General features: G+C 46.5%; 1 protein-coding gene across 22 annotated transcripts in view; it reads left to right on the top strand.

Annotated features, from left to right (window-relative positions):
• The window catches only part of LOC105478829 (DLG associated protein 1), a 493816-nt gene that overhangs the window by 377528 nt on the left and 96770 nt on the right, over positions 1 to 19518 (top strand). The gene's annotated exons all lie outside the window — the stretch shown is intronic.

Below are 19518 nucleotides of genomic sequence, written 5' to 3'. Positions count from 1 at the left end.
TCCCAAGTAGCTGGGACTACAGGCGCCCGCCACCTCGCCCGGCTAGTTTTTTGTATTTTTAGTAGAGACGGGGTTTCACCATGTTAGCCAGGATAGTCTCGATCTCCTGACCTCGTGATCCACCCGCCTCGGCCTCCCAAAGTGCTGGGATTACAGGCTTGAGCCACCGCGCCCGGCCAAACCATTGTTTCCTTTACTCCTTTCTCCAGAATGCTAACTTTTTTTTTTCCTGAGAAAGATTTTATATCTAATATTACTTATGAAGTGAGGTGCTACCAACAATTCATGTAAGCTGAAATTTTGCCTTCAAAAACCTACTTCCTAATCTAATTCCTCTTACATTAGCAATAGAAGATGGACTAAAAGGCCAAACATGGTGGCTCACGCCTGGAATCCCAGCACTTTGGGAGGCCTAGGCAGGTGGACCACCTGAAGTCAGGAGTTCAAGACCAGCCTAACCAACATGGTGAAACCCCGTCTTTGCTAAAAATATAAAAAAATTAGCCGGGCGTAGTGGCGGGCACCTGTAATCCCAGCTACTCAGAAGGCTGAGGCAGGAGAATCACTTGAACCCAGGAGGCAGAGGTTGCAGTGAGCCGAGATGGCAATTGCACTCCAGCCTGGGAGACAAGAGCAAAAACTCCATCTCAAAAAAAAAAAAAAAAGGAAGTGGACTAAAATATTATGATAGACTTCAAGATATATCTAATACAAAGGTTTTGGTTGTTTTATTTTTACATCAGCAACCATCTGGGAATAACTAAAAAAAAACGTGTATGAGATGACTGGTCAATGTTTCAGAACTTCTTTTATGATTGAAACTGAAATTCAAAGGTCCTATGAAGTCAGAATTTTGAGTGTTACAGGAGTTCCACTAACGAATGAACTGAACCCCAGAGTTGCAGCCTATGATTGCATTGTTTCATTGCACACCACCCGCCTGGCACTAAACTAGACAATGGAGATATTGGTCGCCATGGATACGGGATGGCATCATCTGACCACGTTGGTGTAGAAGTTAGCTTCAGATGTTCTCACACCTTTCACAAGGACCACGGGTCCCCCTGGACAAAATGAAGGGATTCCCCTTATGGAACTGTTGATGCTGTTGTTACTGTATGCCATTTCCTGAGTTAATACACTGAGCATTTCCCATATATTACTTCCTTTCAGCCTCTCAGCAACCTATAAGGAAGTTTTTCATTCTTATCCTCATTTTAGACAATAAAAACCAGATGTTTATAGAGCTTCAGCAACCTTCCCTAGGTAACACACTTTTAAATCAAGGTCTGCCTCCAAAACTTACATTACTTTTTAATATTTTGAGATGGGATCTTGCTATGTTGCCCAGGCTGGACTCAAACTCCTGGGCTAAATCAATCATCCCACCTCAGCCTTCCAAGCAGCTGGGATGACAGAACTGTGCTATATTCTTAAACATCATACAATATCGCCTTTCAGGCATGAAAAGCAGAGGGAATTATTTATTCACTTGATAGAGCTTTAGTAATGTAAGTGGATACACTTAGGGCTAGTCCTCTGGCTTGTTACCATGGTAAGCTAGGGAAATATAGTTGAGGGGCCTGCGGCAGAGCTTGGAGAGGGTCTGGGATGTTAAATTCTCAAGTATTTGAACTTAGCAACAGGATTTGGTCCCATCCACACCCTGCTCCCCACCCCAGCTGGAAATCATTAGTGCTGACTATGGAGACAAAGGGAAACAGACTTGTAAGTTTTTTTGTTTTGATTTTCTTTGGGGTTTCCTTTTTGTCTTTTCTGAACTGAAGGGTGATAGAGAAGGTATGGAAAAAGTTTGAAACCACTGGCAGGGGTCCACCCTACAAGCCCTGAGAAACTCGGGGTAATTTACCTTCTGCCATTTTCCAAGATGCAAGGAAGCAAAGGCTGGAGCCGGTCCTGCTATGTAATTTCGAGGTGGGAGGCAGGGGCATGTTAACAGAAATGACAAGCAGGGGCTTTGGAAAGACGTCGTGGGGCCTTGGTCACGGGGAGAGTGAAGGCTGCTAACTAGAATGTAGGGAATCTGGAGACAGCTGCCGTTGGAAGGCTGTGGAGGGCTGGCGGGGGAGTGCAGTGGTAGAGCTGGTCAGGACTGGGTTGAATGAGCAAGCCACAACTTTGCACCACCCCTACCCCAGCACTTTTAGTTTACAAAAGATGGAGCAGCAATTTTATTTTCTCCAGGCATCTCAAATCAGTTAGGGGGCTGGAGGCCTGGGATGGGAGGGTGTGAGGCTGCTCTAAGCTGGGTGATCAAGGGAGCTGTAGGGAAGTTTACATTTTTCCCCTGAAGCCTTGATAATTTGAGTCTATAAAACAAACAGCAAATTAACAGGAAAAAAAAAAAAGCATACACTGTTTTTTTTTAAGACAGGGTCTTGCTCTATCGCCCAAGGTAGAGTGCAGTGGTGTGATCATAGCTCACAGCAGCTTCGACCTCCTGGACTCAAGCAATGCTCCCGCCTCAGCCTCTGAGTAACTGAGACTACAGGCTTATGCCACACCTGGCTGGCATACAAATTTCACTAATGTGCACACATGTGCATGAGTCATACAAATTATGAAAACTCTTCTGCCATAGGAAAAAAATACATATGAAAAATCCAAAAAATAAAAAAAAGACCATGCAGTTAATACTTTTATACCATATTTTTCATTTTTTTGAGGGAGGGAGGTGGATGACACCTCGAATCCTAGTACTTTGGGAGAACAAGGTGGGAGAATCACCTGAGCGCAGGAATTCGAGACTAGCCTGGGCAACATAGTGAGACCAAATCTCTACCAAAAAAATGTTTAAAAATTAGCTGGTTGTGGTGGTGCACGCCTGCAGTCCCAGCTACTTGGGAGGCTGAGGACACTGCAGGGGAGAGTATTACAGATTAGGTCAGGTGCAGCGGCTCACGCCTATAATCCCAGCACTTTGGGAGGCTGAGGCAGGCAGACCACTTGAGGTCAGGCATTCGACACCAGTATGGCCAACATGGTGAAACCCTGTCTCTACTAAAAATTAGCCGGGCATGGTGGCACACGCCTGTACTCCCAGCTACTTGGGAGGCTGAGACAGGAGAGGCTGAGGCAGGAGGATCATTGAACCCGGGAGATGGAGGTTGCAGTGAGCTGAGATCATGCACTACACTCCAGCCTGGGTGACGGAGCGAGACTCTGTCTCAAAAAAACAAAAAGTTTCAGACTTTAGAGTATTTCAGATTTGAAATAGAATAAATTTATTATCTAATGCTAACAAACAACTGGGGACCAGTTAGGGCAGGAGCTGTCTGTTCCGATTCTTCTTTGCCTCTGGGTATAGAGTAGGACCCTTCTGGAATGAGCATCTTATGACCAACTTTCAGGCAAAGGTAGGTCAGAGCATTCCGTTGTGGCCAGATCTCACACTGAGTGACCTTCTTGCTCCTTTGGTTTTCTCAATTGCCAAGTCACCATATTTTAGGGCATCATGTTCTGAGCCCCAACACATAGACAGCATCTACAAAGTCACTGCATAAGTGCCAAGCCAATCAAATCAAAAAGCAAACACAATTTTAAAAATAAAATTGAAGTGACCAAGATGGCAAAATAATTTGTTTTCTCAAACAATACCAAGTCCCAAGGTAGGGCAGGCAATGAATTTACCAAAACCAGTAAGTTCATGACAGCTGGCCTTTCTTCCACCTGTCATCCCCAGTGTGAGCGCATCCTTTTTTTTTTTTTTTTTTTTTTTTTTGGTGAGATGGAGTTTCACTCTCATTGCCCAGGCTGGAGTGCAATGGCGCAATCTCCACTCACTGTAACCTCCCCCTCCTGGGTTCAAGCAATTCTCCTGCCTCAGCATCCCCAGTAGCTGGGATTACAGGAATGCACCACCACACCCGGCTAATTTTGCATTTTTAGTAGAGATGGAGTTTCTCCATGTTGGTCAGACTGGTCTTGAACTCCCGACCTCAGGTGATCTGCCCACCTCAGTCTCCCAAAGTGCTGGGATTACAGGTGCGAGCCACCACGCCCGACTGAACTCGTCTTCTTAGGCCAGTACTTTCTGTGGTCTCCCTATGGCAGCCACAGTTCCAGCATCCCTTGCAGATGACAAAGTCCAGAGGAATAAAAGGGATGTCCCTGACTTGAGTGGCTTTAAATAGTGAGGTAAACTTTCCCAGAACATTCCCATCTGACCTCCCTTCTCATCTCTTTGTCTTGTAGACTGGTGAAGATTCAGCCTCCATGTCTAGGTAGAGGCTTTGCCACCTCTAAAACTCACAGCTGTGGAAAGATCAACAGCACTGGGGTCTCATTAGCAAGCAGGACAGGGAGAATGGTTATGAGGAGGCAAACAACAATGTTTGCCACGGGCGTAAAGGCATGCAAAAGGCTAGTATGTTCTGGAAATGATAAATAGTCAAATAAGAAATTGTCAGGAGAAGGTAATAAAATATGCTGCAGCCCATTTGTAAAGAAGTTACCGGCTGGCCGGGTGCGGTGGCTCACACCTGTAATCCCAGCACTTTGGGAGGCCGAGGCGGGAGGATCATGAGGTCAGGAGATCGACACCATCCTGGCTAACACAGTGAAATCCCGTCTCTACTAAAAATACAAAAAAAAAAACAACCATTAGCCAGGTGTTGTGGCAGGCGCCTATAGTCCCAGCTACTCGGGAGGCTGAGGCAGGAGAATCACTTGAACCCAGGAGGCGGAGCTTGCAGTGAGCCAAGGATCACGCCACTGTACTCCAGCCTGGGCGACAGAGCAAGACTCCATCTCAAAAAAAAATAAAGAAGTTACCGGCTAATATTTGGCTGCACTGTATGGGTCCATGTTCCTTAAGCTTTTAAAATTTAAAGACAGAGAGATATCAATGTTAGGAGATTTTTAGTATTCCTTTTTTACGTAATAATCACATAAAATTTCCTTCAAAAAACAAATGCTCAAGGCTGGGTGCAGTAGCTTATGCCTGTAATCCCAGTACTTTGGGAGGCTGAGGAGGGTGGATTGCTTGAGCCCAGGAGTTCAAGACCAGCCTGGGCAACATAGCAAAACCCCATTTCTACAAAAAATATAAAATATTACCTGGGTGTGGTGGCACAGGCCTGTAATCCAGCTACTCTGGAGGCTGAGGCGGGAAAATCACCTTGTTGCAATGAGCCTGGGTAACAGAACAAGATCCTGTCTCAAAGGAATTAAAAGAAAAATAAAAAAGGTTCAAAACAAAAATTACACAGCAACATATATAGTAACACTAAAATTTCATAATCTAGGCTGGGCACGGTGGCTCATGCCTGTAATCCCAGCACTTCGGGAGGCCGAGGCGGGTGGATCAATCACCTGAGGTCAGGAGTTCAAGACCAGCCTTGCCAGCATGGCGAAATCCCTTCTCTACTAAAATTACAAAAGAAAATGAGCCGAGTGTGGGGGCAGGCGCCTGTAATCCCAGCTGCTAGGGTGGCTGAGGCAGGAGAATCACTTGAACCCGGGAGGTGGAGGCTGCAGTGAGCTGAGGTCGTGCCACTGCACTCCAGCCTGGGCAACGAGAGTGAAACTCTCAAAGTCTGTCTCAAAAAAAAAAAAAAGTTATAATCTAGTCATGTCATAGCAGTGAAGAAATAACCGTGTATGTAATTCTTATTTGTACTTTTTTATAATTACAAAAGTAATTCTTTTTCAAAAAATAGGAAAATTCAGAGAAGCCCAAAGAGTAAAGTAAAAATCACCCATATCCCATCACCTGGCTATAAAGATGTGAAGTCAAAGTTGGGGCCTCACATACGTAGTAGTTTGGTATACAGTTATAATAGTGATTTTCTTTTTCCTTTGTAAGAAAGCACTTCAAATTCAATTTCTTCTTACCATACTTTTCTGTCAAACAAAGCAAAACTGCTGGTCAGTGTAGAAGGGGGAAAAGCAACAAATGCATATGGTGGCTTATGAAGTATAACATATTACATTAGGGAAGGAAATAAGTATTATTGCTGTTGTATTTCTGTTGGACTTGCTACTCATACAACTGGTTATCTAAGCCCAAACTCTATAATGTAAGGAAGTAATGAAAAAGTCTGCCTTTGAGAGCAGCGAATTCTTCAGTGTGATTCTGGCAGGGGAAGGAAGGGGGGAAGGGTTGTAAGAACTGGGGCCAAATTTCATCCTGGCAAGTTGCAGCTTTCTTCCTGAGCGTGGTTACTGGTCAAGGCACCAGGGCTCAGGAATGAGACAGACATTAGCTTGTTTTGGTTGGCACCTCTAGGATAGTTTTGTCTGCACACTGTGCCTCTGAGGAATGGCCTCTACAAAGCGTCAGGATGCCAAAATTCTTTAATCTTTCACTTTCATTTTAAAAATGAAATCTGAATATCTCTCCATCTAATAGCAAACCACAGTGAGACCATTTTTTTTAAAGTCCAGACCTGCCTAGGCAGGAATCCATTTTGGTTGTTGTTGATTTTAGTGTTTTGTTCAAAGTCTCCTGTTTCTTTATGAATTCTCTTTCACACAAACTTGTTAGTGGCACTCAGTTTCCTTGGTAAACTTTTTGGTTTTTGTTTGCTGCTAGCTTTTAAAAATCTATAGACAGGCAAAAAATCTCCTGCTGCTAAAAAGCTGCACGACCTTGGAAAAGTCACTTAACCTCTCTGGAGAAAGTTCAAGTTAGAGGGTCATAGTGGACTGGAGAGGATTTTAGAGATCAGAGTTCTGCCCTTCCTGTTTACAGATCTGTCATTCAGAGAGGGTGACTAACTGGCCAGAAGCCAAACAGCTTTCTTGAAGTTTTATTATTTTGATTTTTCAAAATAATAGGAGTTCAATGAATTTGCAAATTAACGAAGCAGTGTTTGAAAAGAAAATGTGCAAGAGATATTTAAGTGTTAAAGGAAACTAGAGATAAGATACTTTATAACTATCCAAATTGGTTCGTAGGAAGCAAACGTGAACTGTGTAAAATGTGGAGCATTTGATGCACCAAGAAATATTTACTGACTGCCCACTTGGAGCTTGAAAGTTCGGTTGGGAACCAAGAAGATAATCATAATGTAATAAGTGCTCTGCCTGATTAAAAACGGCAGTGTTCTCATGAGAACGAGGAAGGGCATTCAGAAGGACATTCCTGGAGTCTTCCTGGAAGAGGCCAAACGTAAGCTCAGATCTGAAGGAAAAACCAGAGGAAAGAATATCCCTAACGAGGAATCGATTGCACATGCAAACCCAGGGAACCTGATGGGTTGAATAACTGAAGGCAAAGTGGTCAGGAGGATGGAGAATTCTGAGACCTGAACCGTGAGCAGGAACTCTTATCCTGAGGGCAGATTTGTAAACTGCAGACTGACAGGACCTGCTGGAGGGTTTCCGCTCTTCCTCTAAGTGTACGCAATAGTTTGGAAACAGAGAAAAGACAGACCCAGTGAGACTAAGTAGAAAAGTATTTATCCAAATATTTTGACCTACAAAATGCATTTTCCCTGTTGCCCAGTACGTACACACAAACTGAAAGAAGTTTCCCAACAAGACTTAATTTTTCTACACAGGATGTACGCTGACATTTTCTACCTAACCTTTTGCATTTTCTAAATGGTGAAACTGCATGACTCATCTGATTTCACTACCCATTAAGTCACAACTCAGAGTTGGAGAAACCTTGGGTTAAGGAAGTTGCTGTGATACTCCAGAAGAGAACATTTCAAACTATAGGATCTAGGGAAGCAGAAAGATGCACAGAAGGATGTGGAATGATTCCAGAGGGATTTAAGAGATCAGAGAGGACCCAAGAGTGCTTACAGATAATGCCGAGTTTTGGCCTGAACTCGGGGCAGACAAAGGGATCGTGTACTGAGATAGGGCACCTTAAGTGAAAGATGAGGAAGGTAAAGATATCACCACTTGGGAAATGCCCGATTCTTTTGTGTGTGTGTGTGTGTGTGTGTTTCTGTAAACACAAATATGCTCCTTAATGTGAAGTACATCCCAAGAAAAACATGTAACTCTAGAAAATGCCCAAGTTTTATTAAAAGAAGAAGGGAAATGGCAGAAATGGAAGGAAGGGAATCAGTGGAGAGGGGTGGACTCTAGCACTTAGGCACAAGATTCCACTTGGACAGGACAGGCAAGCTTCAAATCCCAGAGGAAACAGACAGCCCGTATCAGACTCACCTGATGCTTTCCTGCAGCTGCTATGGGGCTTTTGTAAGCTGGGAATGGGTTAAGCATAGCCCCGGCTGTTCATTCAGCCACAATGTTGGCAGGAGTTAGCTTCTTTACACATAAAGTTGGCATCAAATTTGGAATTCACAATCACTAGTTCACGAACGTCACAGGCATTTCTTAGGCACTTCTTATATAAATGGAAATACCATTAACTTTCTTCTTCATGCACGCTCTCTGACAGCATCGGGTCAAAGGGGCTTTTTTCCTGCCTCTTTTCATAGCTTCCACCGTCCCCATCCTTCTTCTAAATCTTTAATTTTGCAAAGCCGTAGGGAGTGGTGGTAGCCTGTGGCGAGTTGAAGATTTTGAACAATAGGTGTTTCTGAGCCGAGTTTATTGAAAGGGTCTTGTCTGTGTCCTGGGGGAGATTGTAAATGAGATGTCAACAGGAGCTCTTTTGTGTGGATGGCATTCATCCTGAAAGAGAGGAATTCCCTTACTGTGCTAGTATTTCAAGTACATTTGTTGCTGCTTTTGCTAAAACTTTTTATCCAACTGCCAGAGCTAACAGCAATGAATGAGTCACTTGGTGTGATTGTAACTTCCTTCCCTCCTTAGCAAAGCAATGACTCAGTCATTTACATTTAGAAAGGAAGGCTCCTAAGAAGATTTCTTGGATTTTCATCAGCTTGAGCCTCTTTTCTTGACCATCACGTGGGCTTGATCTGTCAGCAATCCTGTTAACCCCCGTGAGGGGAGTTTAGCTGGGCTGTTTTTCTCCCTCCCTGGAAAACTTCTTGCTGTTTTGCTCGTTTCTTTTTTAAATCCAAGGAGAAAGACAAACACAATTTCCTGCCTTAAGCCCTTTTCCTTTCTCTCTCCCTCCCCCCCTTTTCTTTTGTAAAGGACAGGCAATTTCAGTTTACTATAATTACCCTGGGCTGAGGTTTGACTAACTCCACCTTCAGATGATAAGGCAACCGTTTTATTACCTTGCTGCCAGGTGCCTGAGGGTGACAAGACTTGCCTTTATCTGGTGACCTGACAAGGTTATCAGCAACTGCAAATGGGCTGAACCTCGGAGCAGGGGCCATCAAAATGCTTCCCTCCCCTCGATCCATTTCCCAACCCTTTATTGGTAATTCATTTCAATCCGAAGACTGGCTCTAGTTTCTGCAAGTTTTTCCGCATTCCTGCACCTTAGCTCTGTCGTCTTGTGTTCTCTCTGGAACACGGGCAGCCGCAACAGCAATCTTCATTATGAGCAGTCAGCTGCCCCCATGAGCCCAGAGCACAAGCATGAAGTCCCCACCACAGTCCAGCACACCACACGCAGGATATATATTCCCGTCCTCTGGCTTAGTCGATTTGCAGTATTTATAGTTGCTTTTTCAGAGTTGATACTTAGTAACATCTTTGGCCTATGATGGTAGAAATCCCTCCAAAATAAAATCGTATTGCTTGTACTTGCTATGGTTCCTTTTGAAAACTGGAATATAATCCACACCAGGAAGCAGTGCCGTGCTTGTTTGAGATAATAAACATATCTGCTGCTCGATCTATTTGTATCTGCAGTTCATGAACTTACTTGTCTACCAACACAAGTTTCTTCTTTTTTTTTTTTTTTTTTTTGAGACGGAGTCTCGCTCTGTCACCCAGGCTGGAGTGCAGTGGCCGGATCTCAGCTCACTGCAAGCTCCGCCTCCCAGGTTCACGCCATTCTCCTGCCTCAGCCTCCCGAGTAGCTGGGACTACAGGCGCCTGCCACCTCGCCCGGCTAAGTTTTTGTATTTTTAGTAGAGACGGGGTTTCACTGTGTTACCCAGGATGGTCTCGATCTCCTGACCTCGTGATCCGCCCATCTCGGCCTCCCAAAGTGCTGGGATTACAGGCCTGAGCCACCGCGCCCGGCTCTTCTTTTTTTTTTTTTGGACGGAGTCTCGTCCTGTCTCCCAGGCTGGAGTGCAGTGGCATGATCTCGGCTCACTGCAAGCTCCGCCTCCCAGGTTCATACCATTCCCCTGCCTCAGCCTCCCTTAGTAGCTGAGAGAGTAGCTGGGACTACAGGCGCCCGCCACCACGCCCGGCTAATTTTTTGTATTTTTAGTAGAGACGGGGTTTCACTGTGTTAGCCAGGATGGCCTTGATCTCCTGACCTCATGATCCGCCCGCCTCGGCCTCCCAAAGTGCTGGGATTACAGGCGTGAACCACTGTGCCCGGCCAACGCAAGTTTATTCTTTAATTCAAACTATGTTACTTGCACTGTCTCGGTTATCTGTTGGGTGGGAAATGTGGTATAAGAGCACACATTTTGGGAAATGGTTTCCAAAAAGTGTGTACTAGGCAGAGCTTGAATGAATGAAGAGAGAGCTTGCAAACACGCTTTTAGGCCAGTGTCCTGGGCAGCATCAAAGCAGAGCAGCACCCGGCTTGTACCTAGCACGGAGCTGCCCTCCTGTCAGTGCAAATTATAGTGGGGCAAGGTAAAGAATGTAGGTTTTATTTATTTATTTATTTATTCATTCGAGGAGTCATCTTGCACTGTAGCCCAGGCTGGAGTGTAGTGGCGCAATCTCCACTCACTGCAACCTCCACCTCGCAGGTTCAAGTGATTCGCCTGCCTCAACCTCCTGAGTAGCTGGGATTACAGGCGCCCATCACCACACCCAGCTGATTTTTTAATTATTATTATTTTTTGTTTTGAGACCGAGTCTCGCTCTGTCACCATGGCTGGAGTGCAGTGGTGTGATCTGGGCTCACTGCAACCTCCGCTTCCTGGGTTCAAGCGATTCTCCTGCCTCAGCCTCCCAAGTAGCTGGGATTACTGGGGCAGGCCACCATGCCCGGCTAATTTATTTGTATTTTTGGTAGAGACGGGGTTTCACCATGTTGGTCAGGCTGGTCTCGAACTCCTGACCTCAAATGATCGGCCCACCTCAGCCTCCCAAAGTGCTGGGATTATAGGCATGAACCACCAAGCCCAGCCATAGGCTTTATTTATTTTTCTATCTGTGAAATCGAACTGCAGCCTGAGGGTAGCAGATGGGAAAGGAGGGGTGGGGAAGAGAATGGAAAGATGAGTTAAAACACACACACACACACACACACACACACACGCGCACCCTTGCAAATGTGAAGTGCTCATCTGTAAGACAGCATCAGATTACTCCATTCTGGGCTGGGCGCAGTGGCTCACACCTATAAACCCAGCACTTTGGGGGGCCGAGGTGGGTGCATTGCTTGAGGTCAGGAGTTCAAGACCAGCCTGCAACATGGTGAAACCCCATCTCTACTAAAAATACAAAAAATAGCCGGCACAGTGGCAGGTGCCTGTAATCCCAGCTACTTGGGAGGCTGAGGTGGGAGAATTGCTTTAGCCCGGGAGATGGAGGTTGCAGTGAGCTGAGATCACATGATTGTACTCCAGCCTGAGCCACAGGGTGAGACTCTGTCTCAAAAAAAAAAAAAAAAAAAAGATTACTCCATTCTGTAATGTATATAGACATCATTCTACACTGTGGAAAGAAACAGTTAAAATCCCCTACTAGGGCCCTTATTATCATTATAATAAAAATGAATAAAAAGAATGCTTCTGGCTGAGTACGGTAGCTCATGCCTGTAATCCCAGCACTTTGGGAAGCTGAGGCAGGTAGATCACCTGAGGTCCAGGGTTTGAGATCAACCTGGCCAACATGGTGAAACCCCGTCTCTAATAATACAAAAATTAGCTGGGAGTGGTGGTACACACCTGTAATCCTAGCTACTTGGGAGGCTGAGACAGGAGAATTGCTTGAACCTGGGAGGTGGAGGTTGCAGTCAGCAGGGATTGTGTGTGCCATTGCACTCCAGCCTGGGCAACAAGAAGGAAACTCTGTCGCAAAAAAACCCAAAAATAAACAAAAAGAATGTTTCTGAGTACAGTGTGTGAATCACACACATGGTGATGAACTATTGAACACCCAGAACTCCAACAGGAGACAATGTCACAAGTATTAACAAATCTGACCTTGACCCTGGGCAACACAGTGAGACCCCATCTTTACAAAAAATTTTTTAAAAATTAGCTGGATGTGGTAGTGTGTGCTTGTGGTTCCAGCTATTCCGGACGCTGAGGTGGGAGGATCGCTTGAGCCCGGGAGTTAGAGGATGCAGTGAGCCATGATCACGCCACTGCACTCCAGCCCAGGCAACAGAGTGAGACACAGCCTCTTAAAAAAAATAAAAATAAAAATAAATAAATAAATAAATAAAATTGGCCAGGAGTGGTGGCTCACGCCTGTAATCCCAACATTTTGGGAGGCCAAGGTGGGTGAATCACAAGGTCAAGAGATGGGAGACCATCCTGGTCCACATGGTGAAACCCCATCTCTGCTAAAAATACAAAAATGAGCCGGACGTGGTGGCACCCTCCTGTAGTTCCAGCTACTCGGGAGGCTGAGGCAGGGGAATTGCTTGAACTCGGGAGGTGGACGTTGCAGTGAGCTGAGATCGCGCCACTGCACTCCAGCCTGACAACAGAGGGAGACTCCATCTCAAAAAAAACAAAACAAAACCAAAAAACAACTCTGTCCTTGGAGCTGTTTTTTCCTTGAAGATGTGAAACCTTGCACACCTGTCACCACTCCAGTGCCACCCTCCACAGGTGGGCTTAGCACAGAGCTCCAGAACCTGAGATGCCTCTGAGGTGGGAGTAGGATGGCATCCTTCTGCCACAATTCTAAAAGCCACTAGCCAAACTTGACCTTGGAACTATTTACAGTGCGGTGATGCCACCTCTCCCTGCAGACAAATTCAAGTACTCGATTAAGGGGCGTTCCCCAGACCTTGCTGGGCCTGCCCAGAAGAGCCTCCTTTTCATCCGCAAAATTGAGATCCTGACTTCCTATGCAGGGTTGTTTTTAATATAATGAGGCTATAGGTAAAGCGCCTGGCTTTATTAAACACTCAGCGAACGAGGAGGAGGATGGGGGTTGGTAGAGTAAATTGGTATAGATTTTAGTACTGGACTTCACAGGTTCCTAGGTCCCTAGATTGTTTTTATTTAATTTTGGCAAATGACAAGTACCTAACAGAAAGATAGTATTTTAAATGCAGTCCTTGCTGGGCGCAGTGGCTCACGCCTGTAATCCCAACACTTAGGGAGGCTGAAGTGGGCAGATCACTTGAGGTCAGGAGTTCGAGACCAGCCTGGCCAACATGGTGAAACCCCATCTCTACCAAAAAGACAAACATTAGCCAGGTGTGGTGGCACACGCCTGTAGTCTCAGGTACTAAGGGGGCTGAGGCAGAAGGCTGCAGTGAGCTGAGATCATGCCACTGCACAGCAGCCTAGGCGACAGAGCGAGACTCTGTTTCAAATAAATAAATAAATATAGTCTTTAAGGGACACTTAAGGAGTAATGGAGGGGACTGGACGCAGTGGCTCACACCTGTAATCCCAGCACTTTGGAAGGCCAAGGCAGGCAGATCGCTTGAGGTCAGGAGTTCGAGACCAGCCTGGCTAACAAGGTAAAACCTCATCTCTACTAAAAATACAAAAATCAGCTGGGTGGGGTGGCATGCACCTGTAATCCCAGCCACTAGGGAGGCTGAGTTAGGAGAATAGCTTGAACCTAGGAGGCAGAGGTTGCAGTGAGCCAAGATCGTGACACTGCACTCCAGCCTAGGTGACAGAGCCAGACTCCGTCTCAAGAAAAAAAAGAAAAAAAAAGAGTAATGGAGGGGGAAAGAACCCTGGGGTCGCCTGGACAAGTTCATCTCTGAATCCATGTCCTTCTCTCTCAGTGACAAAGTTGGATAATGAATGAGGCATAATTTTGTTTTTTCTTTTTTGAGATGGAGTCCCATGCCACCAACCAAGCTGGAGTGCAGTGGTGCGATCTCGGCTCACTGCAACCTCCGCCTGCCAGGCCCAACCAACTCTCCTGCCTCAGCCTCTCGAGCAGCTGGGACTACAGGCGTGCACCACCATGCCCAGCTAATTTTTGTATTTTTAGTAGAGACGGGGTTTCACTATGTTGGTTGGCCAGGATGGTCTTGATCTCTTGACCTCGTGATCTGCCCACCTCCGTCTCCCAAAGTGCTGGGATTATAGGCGTGATCACCGCGCCCGGCCCAAGGCATAATTTTTTTAAGCACTAACCCTGTTATCTGAGCATCAGTAAGGAGCTGGTATCCTTTCTGGACCAAGTGGACTGATGTAAACAGTATTACACAGGTTAACCAGATACGTTTTTCTGTTTTTCCTTTGAAAATGGGGGTTTCGGGAGGGCAGAGAAAAGGAGGAGGATGGGCCGGGCGCGGTGGCTCAAGCCTGTAATCCCAGCACTTTGGGAGGCCGAGACGGGCGGATCACGAGGTCAGGAGTTCGAGACCATCCTGGCTAACACGGTGAAACCCCGTCTCTACTAAAAAATACAAAAAACTAGCCGGGCGAGGTGGCGGGCGCCTGTAGTACCAGCTACTCGGGAGGCTGAGGCAGGAGAATGGCGTAAACCCGGGAGGCGGAGCTTGCAGTGAGCTGAGATCCGGCCACTGCACTCCACCCTGGGCGACACAGCGAGACTCCGTCTCAAAAAAAAAAAAAAAAAGAAAAGGAGGAGGATGAAAAATTAAGTGCCTAACTACACAGACCAGGGGGGCCTGCAGCCTCCCACACGCCTGCGTTCCAGATCCAGGTAATTATTCCTCATCGTGCTGACAGCAACGGGAAGGAATGGTGGATGCATTTTCTTTCTTCGTCACTTCCCCACGCATCCTGTTTTCCCAGGTTTGGAGGTTTGAGCCAGCCTTGTGCAAAAGCTCCTGTGCCAGGTCAAGCCCTGACTCCAGGCCCTCTGTTCCTAGGGCGACGGCAGCAGTGGGCTGCTTTGGTGGAGGGTCAGCCTTTTCTCCAAAGTCCAGCGAGCCTGCTGGTGAACCAAGGTTACTGATTAATCCACACTGAAGTCTCGGTGAGGACTCGGCCTGACCGGACTGTCTTTGGATGGGACGGACTCTGGTTCATACACAGGCCACTCACTCTGCACAGCGCCCCCTGCACTTACTGAAGCAAGATGAATTGGCAGTAAGTGCGGGATACCCTGGTCCCATCTAGAAACAACCAGCTACTCCACAGGTCAGGGATGCTCAAGTGTTATTTGTTCTGTTTACCGGACATACAGCAGCAGGGCACGGAGTCTTCACAGCCTTCACAGTTGAGTCATGTGATTCCATGCCAGATTTTTCCTTTTATTCCTGTCTCCGAGGCCCCATTGTGCAGGTGCTACTAATTCTCATGAAATGATACTAGGAGGTAAAGAAAGTTCCCTGGCGCTCAGATATCCATCTGTGTGTGTGCAAGCAGACAGAGCACAGAAAAATAAGTAGAAGAATAACAAGGTTCCTAGTTCTGTGTGGGCTGAGCAAGAAAAAAAAAAAAGAGAGAGAATAATGAGGCGTGAAAAGAACGAAGAAGAAAAACAGCAGCACGGGAAAAGGGCCGTGTCACAGGTGCCTCCCACGGTCCTTTTCCGAGGGCCCGCAGGGGAGGCCAAGTGGGGAGAATGGGGGACATTAGGTGGACCAGGGGACCAGCTGGTGTCAGAGCATGGTAGATGAGGATTTGGCCTCCTAGATCCATGCTGGCAGGATTGGCCGACATCAAACACGAGGGGGCTCTGGTGACACATGACACTGCACCATCAGAGATCACAGCGAATGGCTTTGCTGAGGTGTCCACTTTACTCCTGCCCCGATCACCTCCCTTTCCTGATTATTAGTCCCTTTTTTTTCTCCAGGAAGGTCTCTTCTCATCCCTGTTCATGTCCTCATGTAACAAGCATTTACCACACTAGTACCGTAAGCCGCGCCGTGTGCTGTGGTTACATCCGTGGATCAGACAGACAACAGTGCCTGATCTTGTAATTCTTCCATCCTTTAACTAATTCCTTTCTTTCAGTCTGGCCAGAAAAAAAAAAAAAAAGGTTCTCCTAACAGAGAATATAGGAACAGGATGCTGAAAAGTGACATCCAACAAGAAATGAAAGCTGGTTGATGAAAGATTTAAAAGAAAAATGTCAGGTCGGGCTTGGTGGCTCAAGCCTATAATCCCAGCACTTTGGGAGGCTGAGGTGGACAGATATCTAAGATCAGGAGTTCAAGATCAGCCTGGGCCACATGGTGAAACCCCGTCTCTATTAAAAAAATAAAAATTAGCTGGGAGTGGCCGGGCGCGATCACTCGCACCTGTAGTCCCAGCATTTTGGGAGGCCGAGACAGGCAGATCAGCTGAGGTCGGGAGTTCGAGACCAGCCTGACCAACATGGAGAAACCTCATCTCTACTAAAAATACAAAAAATTAATCAGGGGTGGTGGCATGTGCCTGCAATCCCAGCTACTCGGGAGGCTGAGGCAGGAGAATCACTTGAACCAGGGAGGCAGAGGTTGCGGTGAGCTGAGATCGCGCCATTGCCCTCCAGCCTGGGCAACAAGAGGGAAACTCTGTCTCAAAAAAAAAAAAAAATAGCTGGGTGTGGTGGTGGGCACCTGTAATCCCAGCTACTCGAGAGGCTGAGGCAGGAGAATCGTTTGAACCTGGGAGGTGGAGGTTGCAGGGAGCCGAGATCGCACCACTGCACTCCAGCCTGGGTGACAGAGTAAGACTCGGTCTCAAAACAAAAGAAACGAAAAATGTCCTTCCCTGCTCCTGGCACTCTCCCGGCCCTAGCCTCCTGGGCATGCTATCTCTCAACAAGACCCAGTCTGCCCCAACCTGAGGTGTTGCTAGCCCAGCTGCCCAAACAGGAAACTTTATATAATTCCGTAACCCTGACCTTAAGTCCTGAATCTTCCCCTTCTGTAAACAGGCCATTCAACCCAGGAAGACCTGCAGACCTGGCTGGGACACATTTTGAAAAACACACACATTGTTAAAAATGTTGAAAAAGTCCCTAGGTCTAAGAGGAAGTGATCTGTCTGACTCGACAGTAGAAATCACTTCATATAAAGTAATGGAACAAATGGAAATTTAATCGTAACAGATGTAAGTGCCAGGGCAGTCGCTTGTCTCCACGGATGACTTGACTGCACCTGTTGCAAAGGCTGGGAAAATGAGCCGTGAAATCCTGATCACATTCCCTACTGGAAGCAACACTCCTGCCTTGCAAATTAGTAAGCCTGACATTCTCAACATCCTGACTTCAACGTGTGCCCTAGTTCTGTGCAGGCTGTGACTCACCTTAGCTACTGGGCAAATGATTCTTACTCAGAGCCCTGGGTTTCTCATCTTTAGTGTTAAGTGATCTAAGCACATACTAGCCAAATGTCTATCTTTTTTTTTTTTCCCCCTCATGCCTGTTTCCCAGTCTGTGTCCTTTCAAGATATTGCTTTGAAATGAGTGATTTCAGGCAAGAACTGGATTTACATATGGTAGCCTTCAACTTCCTACTTAACTGCCAAACTTCAATCAAAGTCCAGATTAGAAGTTTTAGACCTCAGCCTCTGGCCCTGGGCCTTCTGAAATGACCTTCCTCCAAACACCATTTAATTTCCGCTAATTTAGTTAATGAATGGAACTTTCTGAAGAGAGCACTTACTTTGATCTGAACCCCTTTCCTAGTTTCCAGTTAACATAGCCAGAGGGAGACAGAACGGGTGCCCTCTCCTCAACGGTGCCCTCTCCTCCTGCGAGGCTGGAGCAGCTCCCTGCTGTAGTTATTCCTCTAAAACAGAGAGAGCTGCAGAAAGCAGTTCCCAAAAGGAAGAAGGCCGGTTACAAATACTGCCGTTGGCATTTTCGTGGGTGCTTCCCCCCACAAAGAGATGAAAGCGTTGAGGTGGGGCTTCGAGGCACACTCTCTGGGTAGCTGGGCCTGCAGTCTGGAAATCCTAAGTAATCCTCGCAAATAGGCTAACTGGAAGCCAGCAATGCAAATGAGCAGTGCTTCTGGCCTGCGAGAAAAGTGTCTGCATTCAAAGTACACCTTCAGATAAAAATGGAAAATGCCAGTCCCACCCTGCAGGAACCCTCAGTTTCTGGGCTGTTTATCCTCACTGCCATCCGCCCTACGCTTGGCTGTGACTAGGATGTGAAGAAAGAGATTGGGTGGAAAGAGGCTACCGCAGTGCTTGCTCTGTTTAACTCACCACCTTAAAAAACATGGCCTTGGCTGCTGCTTTAAAACAACAGCGACGAAAATCCCCAGCCCCGAAGCAGAGATTTAACCCCGCAGCTAAGGTGAAGTTTTTGTTAAGGTGGTAAGGTAAAAAAGCAAGCCATTCTTAGCCTTGACTTCCACTCTTTATGCTTTTCGGAAGACAAGTCCAGCGAAGACCTCCACCCCTTCCAAAGAGCGACTTACCTCGTAGCTGATCCACAGATTGCAAAGTACGGATGTGATGTTCCAGGCTTGGCCACAAGGGGACACTCGAGAGTAGGACTGCCCGCGTCAATGCTTTGTTTTTTACTCACTTTTGGTTGGGAGGGAGGGTGTGGGAGTGGTGGGGGAGATGCTGGCTTTAAAAAAAGTCCATTTGTTGCCTGAAATTGTGCCACTTGCCCTTTTATAAGTCAAAGGTTGCCACGTTACCTGTTGCCAGGTTCCTGAGAGTGCTTGGGGAAAATGTGCGCGAGAGAGGCACAGCACAGTCCTTCGGCTTGGTAGGTTTCAAGCTCTTTGGACTGGGCTGGCGCTGACATTTGCAGGGCAGCTGCTGTGGATTGCCTGCGCATTGTTTGGTCGTAGTTCTAACAGAGGAGTGGCTGCGTCTGACATCATTTCCAGGCATGAAGTGCCTGGGGCTTTTTTTTTTTTTTTTTTTTTTTTTCTTTAATGACTCTAACTTTCTGATCCCTCCCTGCCTGGATTTTTGTACAGTAGATGCACTGTGCAAAACAGCCTCCACTCAGGAAGCCCAAGTTTTGTAGCAACTTGTTAAAACAACTTGGGTGCTTTTTAAAAAAAATAAAGTTGTGACTCTGAAACAAACCTTTCCATTCTTCCTCCTTTCTGAGAACAATGTTGCGTTTGATTAGCAGCGCAGCCAGTGCTTTCTGAAAGATCTGCTCTCCCCAGAAGAGGCGGCTGCTATCAGTTGAATAGATCTCTAAGCCAGACATGCCGAGGCTTGGGGCATTTGTCTGGCGTTAGGAAGTGTCTGGAATACTAGTAACTACCAACTGGCGTGTCTTATGACTACAGGAATTATTACACTACCCTCCATCTCATTCACATCCCGTCTCCTCCCCTTACACACACACAAGCATACTTTTTTCTACTTTAAAAAAAAGTTGAGTAAGTCATCTTGTGGTTTCCGTGGAGGATGTGACTGGGAGAGAAGACTGTGGGATACCTTGTGTCTCCCAGAGGGGGGCCGGGAATCATGGTGTATGCCC

The sequence above is a fragment of the Macaca nemestrina genome, chromosome 19 (assembly GCF_043159975.1).
Source record: "Macaca nemestrina isolate mMacNem1 chromosome 19, mMacNem.hap1, whole genome shotgun sequence".
Lineage (NCBI taxonomy): Eukaryota > Metazoa > Chordata > Mammalia > Primates > Cercopithecidae > Macaca > Macaca nemestrina.
The sequence above is the reverse complement of the archived record's forward strand: the minus strand, read 5'-3'. Positions and strand labels throughout refer to the sequence as shown.